General features: G+C 34.2%; 1 protein-coding gene across 4 annotated transcripts in view; it reads left to right on the top strand.

The window, feature by feature from the left end:
- LOC129230504 (far upstream element-binding protein 1-like) overlaps positions 1-12,690 on the top strand; it is a 159,559-nt gene that overhangs the window by 131,653 nt on the left and 15,216 nt on the right. The gene's annotated exons all lie outside the window — the stretch shown is intronic.

The following is a 12,690-nucleotide window of genomic DNA, read 5'->3' as shown; positions in this document are numbered from 1 at the left end:
ATGAACACTTTGAGATAAGGCAAACCTAATCTGCTTGCGTTGTAATGTTGTGGATCAACATAGCCTTCAAACAGTAGCGGATACAGGGGGGGGGGGGGTTTGTTTGACGAAAAATTTATTATTGCCAAAGAAAAAACATCCGCTTTACTTGCAAAAGGGCTGGGTTCCGGTAGCATGGTCGCTTGGCACGTTAGGCGCTGAGCAGTTCAGTCTAGGATTATTGTTTTAAGGCAACCGTTAATATAATTCATTGTTTTGGCGATTTGTTTTGAAAGAAAAGAAACTTTCGATTTGTTTTTACGATTTGTTTGTATGACATTTTCTTTTTTTCTGACGATTTTTGAATGTTCCAGGGGATGTTTTTTCTTTTTTTTTCGTCAGACGGATGGATTATGATAGCGTGGTTGCTGGGCAAGTGTGGCGATAAACAATAGAGCTGCGGAATTATTTTTACATTTGAAACATATTATTTGATGTCTTTTTTTTTGTTTATTTGGCGAATTATTTTAAATTGCAGTAAAACCGCTTCACTCGCTAAATAGAGTTTTAAAGCAACTGTAAATCTAATTTAACGATTTGATGAAAAGTTTTAAACTCCAAAGAAACTTAAATAGTTTTTTTTTTTTGAAAAGGTGTGTACGAATTTTATACAAAGAAAAACGATCATTTCACATCAGAGGGGGCGTATATTTTTTTTATTCAACGGATTTCCATTAAATTTTTAGCACGGGCATCGCTGTGCGGGTACTGCTAGTCTAATATCAGGGTTCGTACGCTCCGGGAATTCCGGGAAAACCGGGGAATTGTCAGGGAAAATGACACTGTCAAAAATGTCAGGGAAAAGTCAGGGAGATTTCAAATTTTGTCCTCCAAAAATTTTTTTTCCCAAGGAATGAAGTACTATGTGGTCTAGTCTTCGTTTTTATTGTGATTTCACGAAAAAAATTGTAAATTTTTATCTAAACCGACTGGCACTTAAAAACTGCAATCGAAAAATGAACGTTTTTTTCACAACGAAAAATGCGCCAAAAGAGCGAAGATTTTCTTGCATGGAGTCAGTGAGGGGAACGCATTTCTTTCTACTGCCTAAAGTTATAGATGGGTTGCCACAACATTCTATTCGGTTCAGGGTTCGTACGCTTCGGGAAAACTTAAAATTATCATTTAAAATGACATAGTCAAAAATGACACTGAATTTTCCAAATGTGTCCCCAAAATTTTTCTTTTCCCAATTTTTCCCCAGGGAATTTGGTTTTATGAGATCTAATCTTCATTTTTATCGATGTATTTAAAAAAAATTGTAACAATTTTATAGCAATGAAAAAAGTGGCGACCCAAAAAATCTTCAGCAGCCGCCATTTTTGGCTCTCAGTAGTTCCCAAGGGAAAAAAATCAGGTGAACAGCAATTATGCACAAACTCAAAAGGAGAGAAGACAATTTACTGCTTCGGAAGCACAACCTGTAGATGGGAGGGTCGATCGGGGAAAATCGTTTTTATTTTTTTTTTTTGATCGAAAATCATTTCAGCTACGTGTGAAACGTAGTCGCCATCTTTGGTCATTCACAAGATGGAAGTAGATACGACCCTAAAATGCCTAAGTTTCTAAAAACAAAGCAGAATTGGATGTTTTCTTTAATTGAAAACTGATGAAAATAACAAAAAATGGTCCACAAATTGTTTTTCTATAGTTATTTAAAATAATTTTCTTGAGAAATGAAAAATTTTGTTCTTAAAACTTAATCTTATCCTCACTGCCTCGGACGCAAATGTGATAAAAACTTTTCAATGAATTGTAGTTTCATGAAGATTTATTATTTTTTAATTGTCTTCATGCGACAAATTGAAAAAGCTATTTCTTATTTTTGGGCATAGCCGCCATATTTGGTCATTCCCAAGATGGAAGTACACAAGACTTTTTAAGTGCCTAAGTTCCCGAAAACGGCATTGGATGTTAATTGCAATGCAAACGAAAACAACACAAATTGTGCCTTTTTTTTCCGGATAATTTGTAATCATTTTCTGGAAAAATGCAAAATTTAATCTTCATAACATTTTTTGTTTTAATTGATTTAGACTCTTATGTGCTAAATACTGACTATTTTGCTTTTATTGTAGCTTTTTAAGGATTATTAATTATTTATTACTACTTTTATACTACAAATCCAAAAATCTACTTATTATTTTAAATTTTTCACTTTGTCGCCATATTTGATCGTTTGCACAATGGAAGTAGATTTAAACTTCCAGAAACAGAATTGGATTTTTATATCAATGAGTAACATTGAAAATAACATTAAATGTGCAAAAAGTTATGAATTTTTGAAAATTAACTATTACTTTCTGGAAAAGAAAATTTGAAATTTTAATGTAAGCGTCCTTTAATATGTGAAGAAAAAAAAAAGATTATTGGCATTGGCCTATGATCGGCGGATGTTGATTTTTGTTACTATGCATTACATGGTATGCCGATTGATGCAACAAGTTAACCATATTTATACTGAAATTTAGCTTTGCATTTTGCTCAATATGTTTTGTGTAACCTACTTATAAGAAAATAAAAAGTATTGTAAACCAAAAGCGGATGCTAAAAGGTTGCTGCAGGACTACAGCAAAACGCTATAATATTACACGTGACATCAAAGAAACGCTAAAATAAGTTGAAAGTACTCTGTTTTCAACAAATAGTAAACAAATTAAAACAATTTTGAACAAAATGTTTAAAGAAAACTTAAAATTTTGACAGAGAAAACAAAGGAAAAAAATCCTTTTTTTTTTTAATCTAAGGGGAGAAGTTTCAGTTCTTCTGCATTGCTACTTTAAACAATTTTAATTATTTTGAAAATATTACTATTTAAACTTAAATTTTGAATGAAGCGAGTAACCTGGAATTTTCTAAAAAACAACCTGGAAAACCTGGAAAAGTCAGGGAACTTTTTTTAACCAAAAGTGTATGAACCCTGAATATATAGAAAAAAGTATTGGATTCGTTCAAATTTTCGAATTTCGAATTTTAACGGATTCGAAAGTTTTGAGGTGTGTTGAGTCCATTTCGACCATTTTCGGAAAATGTCTGTCTGTCTGTGTGTGTGTGTCCGTGTGTGTGTCACGTATGTGTGTGATCAGTTTTTTGTGGCTGCTCTACAGCAAAAACTATCACATGAAATCGAACGAAATGTGGTAGAAGTTGTGCTCATTGGTTTTTGGCGCGAATTCCTCCATGGGGGTGGAGCAATGGGACGTTTCTTGAGTTATGCGTGCTTGCTATTACCCAGGAAGTAGCTGGCGGAATAAAACAAAATTTGGTCCATATGTTGCCCCTAGCAGGTACAGGTGCTGATTCAATTTTGGTGTTGATAGCTGAAATGGGGGTTGAGCTATAGAATGATTTTTGTCATCAATTGTGACTGCTGTATCTCAAGAAATAATGAACGGAATCAAACAAAAATTTATCGACAAGTACCCTTTAGAGGGTATAAGAGCCTAATTCTATTTTGTCGTCAATAGCTAAAAAGGGATAGCGCAATTGAATGTTCTTTTTTTTTTCATTGTGAGTGCCATATCTCAAGAAGTAATGTTACGTTCTGGATGAAGTTTGGAATAAATGTGAATACATATGTAAACATTCTTTGGTTCAATTTTGACTCCAATCGCTCCAAGAAGTGTTGATTTTTTTTTTCGAATAAAAATAGTTTTATTAATGCAACAATAAGAAAGATAAATCGTAATACACTGCTCAAAACAATTAGGGGAGCAAGCAAAAAAATCAAGAAAACCGTGCGATACAGCCGCGTATTGGCATAAAATGGGTAGTACACGCGTATCCATGTGTAATACAGAGAAAAAAAATTAAACAATGTGAAATTAAGCTTTAATTATTTGAAAATATGGGAAAAACATGAAAAGATGATTTAGGGCAACAATTTGGTTGCATGTAAACGATAAAAAAAAGGCTCTGAATTGACATGATGCATGAGTTTTAATAGGCCGTGTGGTCTCCTCGAACAGCTAAGACTGCTGCACACCTGTTTGCCATGGATGCGATGAGGTTATCGATCAGACTTTGGGGAATATTGTTCCATTCCTCAAGAAGTGCAATCTCCAAGTCTGGGACAGTCACAGGCGGCCTTGGCCGCACAGCAATGCGTCGTCCGAGCATGTCCCAAACATGCTCAATTGGATTCAGGTCAGGAGAGCACGCTGGCCATTCCATACGTTGTATTGTTTCAGCTTCAAGCATGTTCTCCACCAGACGAGCTCTATGTGGTCTGGCATTATCATCCTGGAAAATAAAGGAATCGCCAATGGCTCCAGCGTAAGGGATGACATGAGATCGCAGTATCTCGTCTGCATACCTGCGGCCCGTCAAAGTGCCATTCCGAATGATATGCAGATCCGTACGTCCGCCTATGCTGATTCCACCCCATACCATCCAACCAGCTCGTCTGTATTGTGACCTTTCACGAGCGAATGCGGGGTTATTTCGGGTGCCCCTCTCCCGCCATACCAGAACGCGTCGAGTGTCACACTCCAGACTGAATCGGGACTCGTCTGTGAACAGCACTTGGCTCCAATCATGTTGCTGCCAATATCGATGTTCAGCAGCCCATCTTCTTCGGGCCGCACGGTGGCATGGGGTCAACGGAATGCTGACCATTGGCCTACGTGCATAGAGCCCTCCCCCATGAAGCCTATTACGTAAAGGTCAAGATTTACGGTCGCCACTCGCCACGTGGCGACTCAGTTTTCAAAATTGGCGACCCCAAAAAATCTCTACAGTCGCCAACTTTTTTGGGGGGGGGGGGGGTATTTTTATTTTAGATCCTAAGAAAAGAATTCCACACCACAGATGCCTCAGTACAATAAGGATTCACCGATAGAGACCATACTCCGACTGAATGTTGTTTATTTTACAAAGCTTGCATGTCCTTTCTCACTGCCTGCCTGAATGTTGGTTATTTTACGTTGCTTGAATGTTCCTCTTACGCGATTCAGGCAATGTAAAATAAGCAAAAATACAGTGAATTAGGAAGCCATTTGCACAAGATCAGAGCATTTGCTCCTTTGTCTTGACTCTGCTTTTCAAGTAATTAGCGTACTATAATCAAGATTTCAAGAAGAAATCATTATATTTTAGATTATATTTTAGATAAATTTTGATTATGCCTTCAAAGTAATTACCTTTTCACGTTTTTAGTTTAGTTGCTCAAATGGTATATTAAATTCAAACTTTATTTTTTTACATCGTATTATACACCTGGGATTATACGAAGCTTTTTTTTCTTCAGGCATATTTTAGAACCTGCAGATTATAAGCCGCCCGCCGATAATACACAGGAAAATATGGTTATTAAATTACAGGGTTCGTACGCTCCAGGAAAACCTGGAATTGTCTGGGAAAAGTCAGGAAAATTTCAAATTTTGCCCCCAAAAAATTTTTTTCCAGGGAATTTTGAACCTTGAGTTCTAATCTTCGTTTTTATCGATGTTTCCTGAAAAAAAAAAAATGTAAAACGTTTTGAGGCAAAATGACGCTGGCAATAAAATAAAAAAGGCGAACCAAAAAAAAACTTCCGCGGACGCCATTTTTGCCCCTCAATAGTTCCAAAGAAAAAATTTCCTAGGGTGAACAGGAATTATGCACAAATTTAACGGGAGAAGAACATTTTCTTTCTTCTAACGCACAAGTCTGCGGACGGTAGGGTCAATTGAGAAAATCGTTTTTTAATCGAAAAGTCTTTTCAGCTACGAATGAAACGTAGTCGCCATGTTCGGTCATTCATAAGATGGAAGTAGACACGATGCTTAAATGCCTAAGATTCCAAAAACAAAGCAGAATTGGATGTTTTCTTTAACTGTAAACTAATGAAAACAACGCAAAATGTGCTGCAAGTTGTTTTTTTTTTTTTAATTTTAAATATGTAATTTTCTTGAGAAATGAAAATTTTTGTTCTTAAAACTTAATCTTATCCTCATTGCCTTGGACGCAAATGTGCTAAAAACTTTTCAACTGAAGTGTAGTTTCATGAAGATTTATTATTTTTAAATTGTTTTCATGCTACACATTCAAAAAATCTTATACATATAAAATCTGAGTATCTATCTATCTATCTATCTATCTATGTCCAAGCTTCTTCTCCCGAACGACAGTGAACTGACCATCGAACCAGGTATCGATGGATTCGTCATCTTCCCGTCTTCATGTTTGGCTATTTAACATAATCCTCCGATAATAATTAGCGGAGATATCAATTAAAAATTATTAATTATGACTCTTAGATTTCAAAATAAAATCCATATTTTTCGAAGGCTTTCCTCCATTCAAATTATTATTCAGTGCTTCAACTCAACTTTCCGGATGAACGCTTTTATTAAAATTTACAGCGTGAAGAAAATCATTGAGATGAAAGATCTGTTGCCATTTCTTTTTCTTGAATATAAAGAAATAAACTTAGGCTTTTGTTTTAAGGCTTTTCCTGTAATCAGGGTGTTTAAGTTGTTTACTTTTCGATTATTTTGCCGTAATCTGCAGCAAAATTTTGCTGTTTTTTTTTTTTTTTTTTTTTTTTTTTGTTCAAGCCTGATTGTTAAATACGCGTCACATGACATAACTTTCATTTTCGAGGAGGACCGTGCACGTCGTAAAGTAAATGAGTGATTTACAAGTTATTTGAGTTCTTTGAGGGTTTGTACCTGGAAAACGGATTGATGTAATTCTTGTACGACCATGTGGATAGAATCCATCCAAATATTTATCTGAGTGGTATGTTGCATTAATAAACACCCGGGCAACGCCGGGTAGTAGACTATTTTATGTAAAAAGCGGATTGTTAGTGCATAAATATTTCCGATATAGTCTATCAGATGTAATTCAGTTTAACGTGAGTAAAGATTATAGTTGATAATGCATATATTTTCCCCTTTTGTGCTGACTGAAAATGTACTCATAACTTGTATCATTGATAACGATTATTAACGTTGATGAGGTGTTTTGGCAAAAATATGTTTTACTGGTGTTTTGCAAACCTTGCTTTACTCGCATTTATTTATTCCTTAACGCGTTAGAAACTAGTGTCAGTGTACTACAAAAGCATCAACTGGACTGCTCTTACATTTTTTTAGGTAGCCCGTGCAACGCCGGGCACGCAGCTAGTTATTTCTTAATTTTTGTCGTAGCCGCCATATTTGGTCATTCCAAAGATGGCAGTACACAAAACCTTTTAAGTGCCTAAGTTTCCAAAAATAGCATTGGATATTTATTTCAATGCAAACTATTGATAACAACGCAAAATGTGCCCTTTTTTCCGGGTAATTCGTAATTATTTTCTGGAAAAATGCAAAATTTTATCTCCAGAATTTTTTTTTATTCTAATTGATTTAGACGCTTATGTGCTAAAAACTGACTATTTTGTCTTATAATTGTAGTTTTTTAAGGATAAATTATTTGTAACTACTTTCATGCTACAAATTCAAAAATTTACTCATTATCTTAAATTTTTTACTTAGTCGCCATATTTGGTCATTTGCGAGATGGAAATAGACAAAAATTTACAAAAACATAATTAGATGTTTATCTCAATGTCTATTGAAAGCAATGTTTATTGAAAGTAAGTGTGCAAAAAAAGAAAATTTTTAATTTTAATGCAAGCATCCTTTATATGCAAAAGGAAAAAAAAAACTGATTATTGGCATTAGCTTATGATTGACGGATGTTGACTTTTGATAGAATGCATTGTAATGGTATGCCCATCGATGCAACAAGTTAATCATATTTATACTGAAAAATAGCTTTGTACTTTGCTCAATATGTTTTGTGTTACATACTAATAGGACAATAAAAAGAATCGTAAACCAAAAGCGGAGAAAGATTGCTGCTGATTACAGCAAAATGCTAATATGCATGACATGTGGCATCAGAGAAACGTTAAAATAAGTTGAAAGTACATCGTTTTTAACAAATAGTTAACAAATGATAACAATTTTTAACGAAATGTTTTTTTTTTTAAACTTGTGACAGAAATTTTTTTTAAAAAAACCGGTTTTTTTTTTTTTTTTTTTTAAACAAGTGGAAAAGTTTCAGTTCTTACACATTGCTACTTTGAACAATTTTGACTATTTTGAAAATATTGTTACTTAAATTTAATTTTGAGTGAAGCGAGTAACCTGGAATTTTTTAAAAAAATAACATGGAAAAGTAAGGGAATTTTTTTTAACCAAAAGTGTATGAACCCTGTACTTTTTTCAAATTCTTTTTCTAAAACAGTTTTATTTTTTGCTTTAAATCTTGTTTTGAAAGTATGAAAATATTATGCAAATTTTGGCTCTTTAAAAAAACACACCATTATGTATGTTTTTTTATATAAATCCTCGAAGGTCATTCCGATCCTATTTGATTCCCAATTAACTCAAACAGTTTTTATTCTGAAAATCGTCAAAATAGGAAAAAAAAATAATTAATTTAAAACTTAAAAAGGCAACTTGTTTTTGACTGCACAAAGCCCCCCGCACCCCGTTTTATCATTCCTTTGCCATAGTCAAAGTTCCATGTTTTCCCATAAATCCTGTATTTCATTATAAATCCAACATCATTAAAAAAAGAAATAAAAAAATACATTTCTATAAACTATATCTTATATTTCTGCTGTGATGTGGACAGTAATACTCGCGATCGATTAGAAATACGTTCCATTGAAAATCGTTTAAACAACGGGGGCTAGTTTCTATTTATTCGAATAACAGTTGTAATTTTTTAATCTTCAATTGCATCAGATTAAAATATAAGCCAAATAGCCAGTCCTTTGATCGTTTTCCCTTCATAGTCATCCTAACATGGCGACACTGCGTATTGAACGTAGTCGCCATGTTTGGTCATACTCTTCGTTCAAATAATGCAAAAAGAATGATTTTTTTTTTTTTTTTTTTGGAAATATATTCCTGGTAAATGCCAAATTGTATATTACTGGAGGAGGTCTGTAGTTAAATATTTTTATGCCAATTTTTTTTTTTTCCACTGTGGGACCATGGTACTGTGTACACTACTTTATTTTTGGCTTAATGATTTTTTTTCCTTATGAAACTTTAAAATGCGTGGAATGAACCATTTGCTTCAGGAGCTCCCAACCTTCACCCTATGCCTCTTATGTTTCCATGATTAATATAATTTATATTTCTTGTTAGCATTCCTTTAGCATCACTTTCATAATATTTGTTTCAAAAAATACAAGTCGAAATCCCCCCTTCCCCCACCCCCATTCTTGTACCACAGCGCTGTTTTCGAAACCCGGTAAAACTGGTGGCCACCAAGCTTTTTGAGCCTAGTGGCCATTGGCCACTTGAAAATTTTCTGAACCTTGAGGTCTACTATTACGTACTGTTTGGCTGGACACCCTTCGTCCTGTTGCCAAGAACAACTGTCTTTGCAGCTGAGTAGCATTCTCTGTTCTGTTTCGACGGGCTGTTAACCGTATATACCGGCCATCAGTTGCTGTAGTGGCGCGTGGCCGACCTTGCCCTGGTCGACGTCTGACATTTCCTGTTTCTTGGAATCGATTCCACAGTCTTGCAACAACACTTCTGGCGACTCCAACAGCGTCCGCGACACTCCGTTGTGTTTGGCCTGATTCCAGTCGGCCTATGACACGCCATGCCATGGATTCAGGTAAATCACGTTGTTCAGACATTCTCTTAAGCTTGTCTCAAAAACAGAAAGACTGCGCAATCAAGTCTCGCAGTTACGGCAATAAAACAGACGTGTCTGCAACATCCCGATTTCTGGCCTTATCTTCTTTTTCTGGTTTGTGACGTCATGAACTTTGATTTGCATATAAAGTTTTCTTCTTCCGTTTATTGGCAGGCTGTAATTTATGGAGGATTCATTTTATGTTACTTATTGGTAGACATCTTTGCGCAATTCTGTTAAAACCATGTGCTCCCCTAATTGTTTTGAGCAGTGTAGATTGTCGTCTGCGTATTTCTCGTGATTTTAATTGTATGGAAATGATCGGAAATATTATCTCAATGATTTGAAATTTTTAACTGTTGCCATCTTATGTTTGTTAATAAATAAAATATTTGTAATTAATTCAAGTAAGGCTTTTAAAGTAACTTTCAATTTTCGCTCTTTGTTTTGTTTTTACAATAATTCAGACACTGGGATGGTCGTCAAGTTTTGGCGTGGGTAATTTTGTTTTTGTTGGGAATACTGTTTCCTCATCAAGCATAGGAAGAGATTAGAATTATAAGAAAGATATAGATATAAGTTTCGTGATGGCCATAAGATACTAGTTTTAGAGTATTAGGTGTCACTTTTCTATTTATATGCAGGCAGTAAATTAGCTCTGTTTGAGACAGTCTCTTCTTCTCGGCAGCTGTCTTCAGGTGCCAGTATAACGAAAAGTGTCTGCTGTCCAATCCCTTTTTATAGAACAAATTTAGATGCCAATAGCTATTATTATGTGTCAGTATTTTTTATATAAAGTATCTGTAGTTTATTCTTTTTTGTTGTGATTTTTAGATTGTGTCCTTTTTATTCGAACTGAGTTCATTTTTAAATGAGCTGTGAATAGTTAGTTTAAATCAGTGCTTTGGACTTAGTGTCCGGTGAGAAATGTAAAATTTTAGTATCGTGTTTGCCCGAAACCTTGTTACACTAGGGTTTCCGTAATTAACCCATCATATTAGACGGAAACTGTGCTGAAAAAAGCCGTGTTTGTTCAAAAAAGGACTACCTGTAACCAAAATAATGAAGTGTTCAAGGGACAAAACATTGTTGTCTTTTTTGAAATGTTAAAAAAACTGATGAATCTGGAGTTCTTGTATTGACTCTGAGATTGGGACGTCTTTATTCAGCTCTGATTTTTTGACAATTGAAAGGAATCGGTAAGTATTCATCAATGTCCGAATCATATTCGTAAAATATTTAATTTTAAAGAAGACTTTCGCCGCATGTTTTACTATTATTTAGTGAAGTTTATCGTATTTTTCTGCATACAAGATGGACGTGTGTCCTGTGTCAAGTATCATGCTAATGTTTAATCAACAACTAAATGTATCATGTTCATAAAACATTTAATTTTTATTAGATTTTTGTAGTATTTATTTATTGTATTGTGTTGGCTGGTGTGAATATTGGTCTTAAAAGGTTATAATATACAACTTAACTAGGTCATTTTGATGTATTGAATTATTTTTAATTAAGTTTAATTAATAATAATTTAAGTATCTAATTTATAATAGTTAAAATTACTTAAGTTTCCAAAAAACTAATGGCCAGTTTTGTGCTTTTGCTGACACCTAAAGAAACCTCAGTTCAAGAAAATTGTCATACATAAGACTACATTCTTTAGCATGACCCCCTTCCCCCTCCAAAAAAAATGAAATCCTGTATCCGTCCCTGCTTTCAAATGCTGCCTGATTAGGTGTGCCCCAAATGTGGTAGGTGGTGCAACTATAAAATTCCAGGTTTTCATGTTGGATGACCCTGTATTCAGTTTTATATACAACATTTTAATGTTTTTATGAAAATAAACATGGGTGTGGGTGAGTAAATTTTCCCTCTAATATGTCTAAAGTAGCACCACCTACTTTACTAGCCTGATTTTAAGACTAGGGAATTCTAATTTTTAAATGTTTTTAATAGGCCCCTACCTGCTAATACTAGATTTTTCAAGAGACTCCTGGATTTTGAACATTTTCCCTGGTCTCCTGATTTTCATCGAAAATCATCTGGTTTTTTGTCTTTTTGAAAAATCTTTTTATTTAGGAAATTTCATTAAATAAAATCCCTATAAAATTATTTTTGCAAAGCTCTCCTTATTTTGGTGCTTTTACTCCATAATTTGAATGTCCAACTCAACTGCAAACTTAAGCACATAGCAATCTGGCAACATCACTTGTTCAAGTTTGATCTCGCTTTTGGCGTCGTACTCATCGTTTAGGCTAATATTGTAAGGAGTAACATAAATTAATTTAATATAGCCTGCAAAATCAAAATAGTACTAGCGAAGCTATAAAGCAACATACAGTTCTGAATTCCCATGTTTGAAAAAGTCTCACAAAAGTGACAATTCATCATCGTATATTTTGCACTGTGTGTTGTGTTGACTTTAGCATTGCTTATGCTGGTAGAGAGAATGAAAAATACTGTAACTGGGGAATAAAAAACACTCTAACTTTAAATTAATATATATATATAATGAAAATTTAAATTCTAAACTTGGCAGTGACTGGTGAAATACTTAAGGTTCAACCAGGGTGTGAGGAGGAAACTCCTGAATTTTAATTTGTTCATTTATTTTTTTTAAAGTGCTGATATTTTGTCTGAACTCTTTACAATGAATTTCATGTGCGTTTTCTATTGCGATTAGTTGCTGGCTTTTTATTTTTAATCTTTTAAATTCTCACCGACCCTATTGTTGCATGAATTTATCGACCCCTGTTGACTTAACATTCGAATCTAACTCATGTAAGCTTAAAAAAAAGGTAAACTCCTCAGGTTTAGCAGTTGCCTTCGATGTCACATCTGTGTCACTATCTTGAGAGTGAAATATCAGAACACAAATTGAAAACTAACTACCTTTCATTTATCAATCAACAACTGTAAATAATACAATCTTCTGTAAATAGTAAAAAAATCATGAAAGATTTCAACATCATTCAAATAAATCCTTAAGTTTCAGAAACATGTTTCCAA

This window comes from Uloborus diversus, chromosome 1, assembly GCF_026930045.1.
Source record: "Uloborus diversus isolate 005 chromosome 1, Udiv.v.3.1, whole genome shotgun sequence".
NCBI lineage: Eukaryota > Metazoa > Arthropoda > Arachnida > Araneae > Uloboridae > Uloborus > Uloborus diversus.
This window is presented reverse-complemented; position numbering and strand designations above follow the sequence as displayed.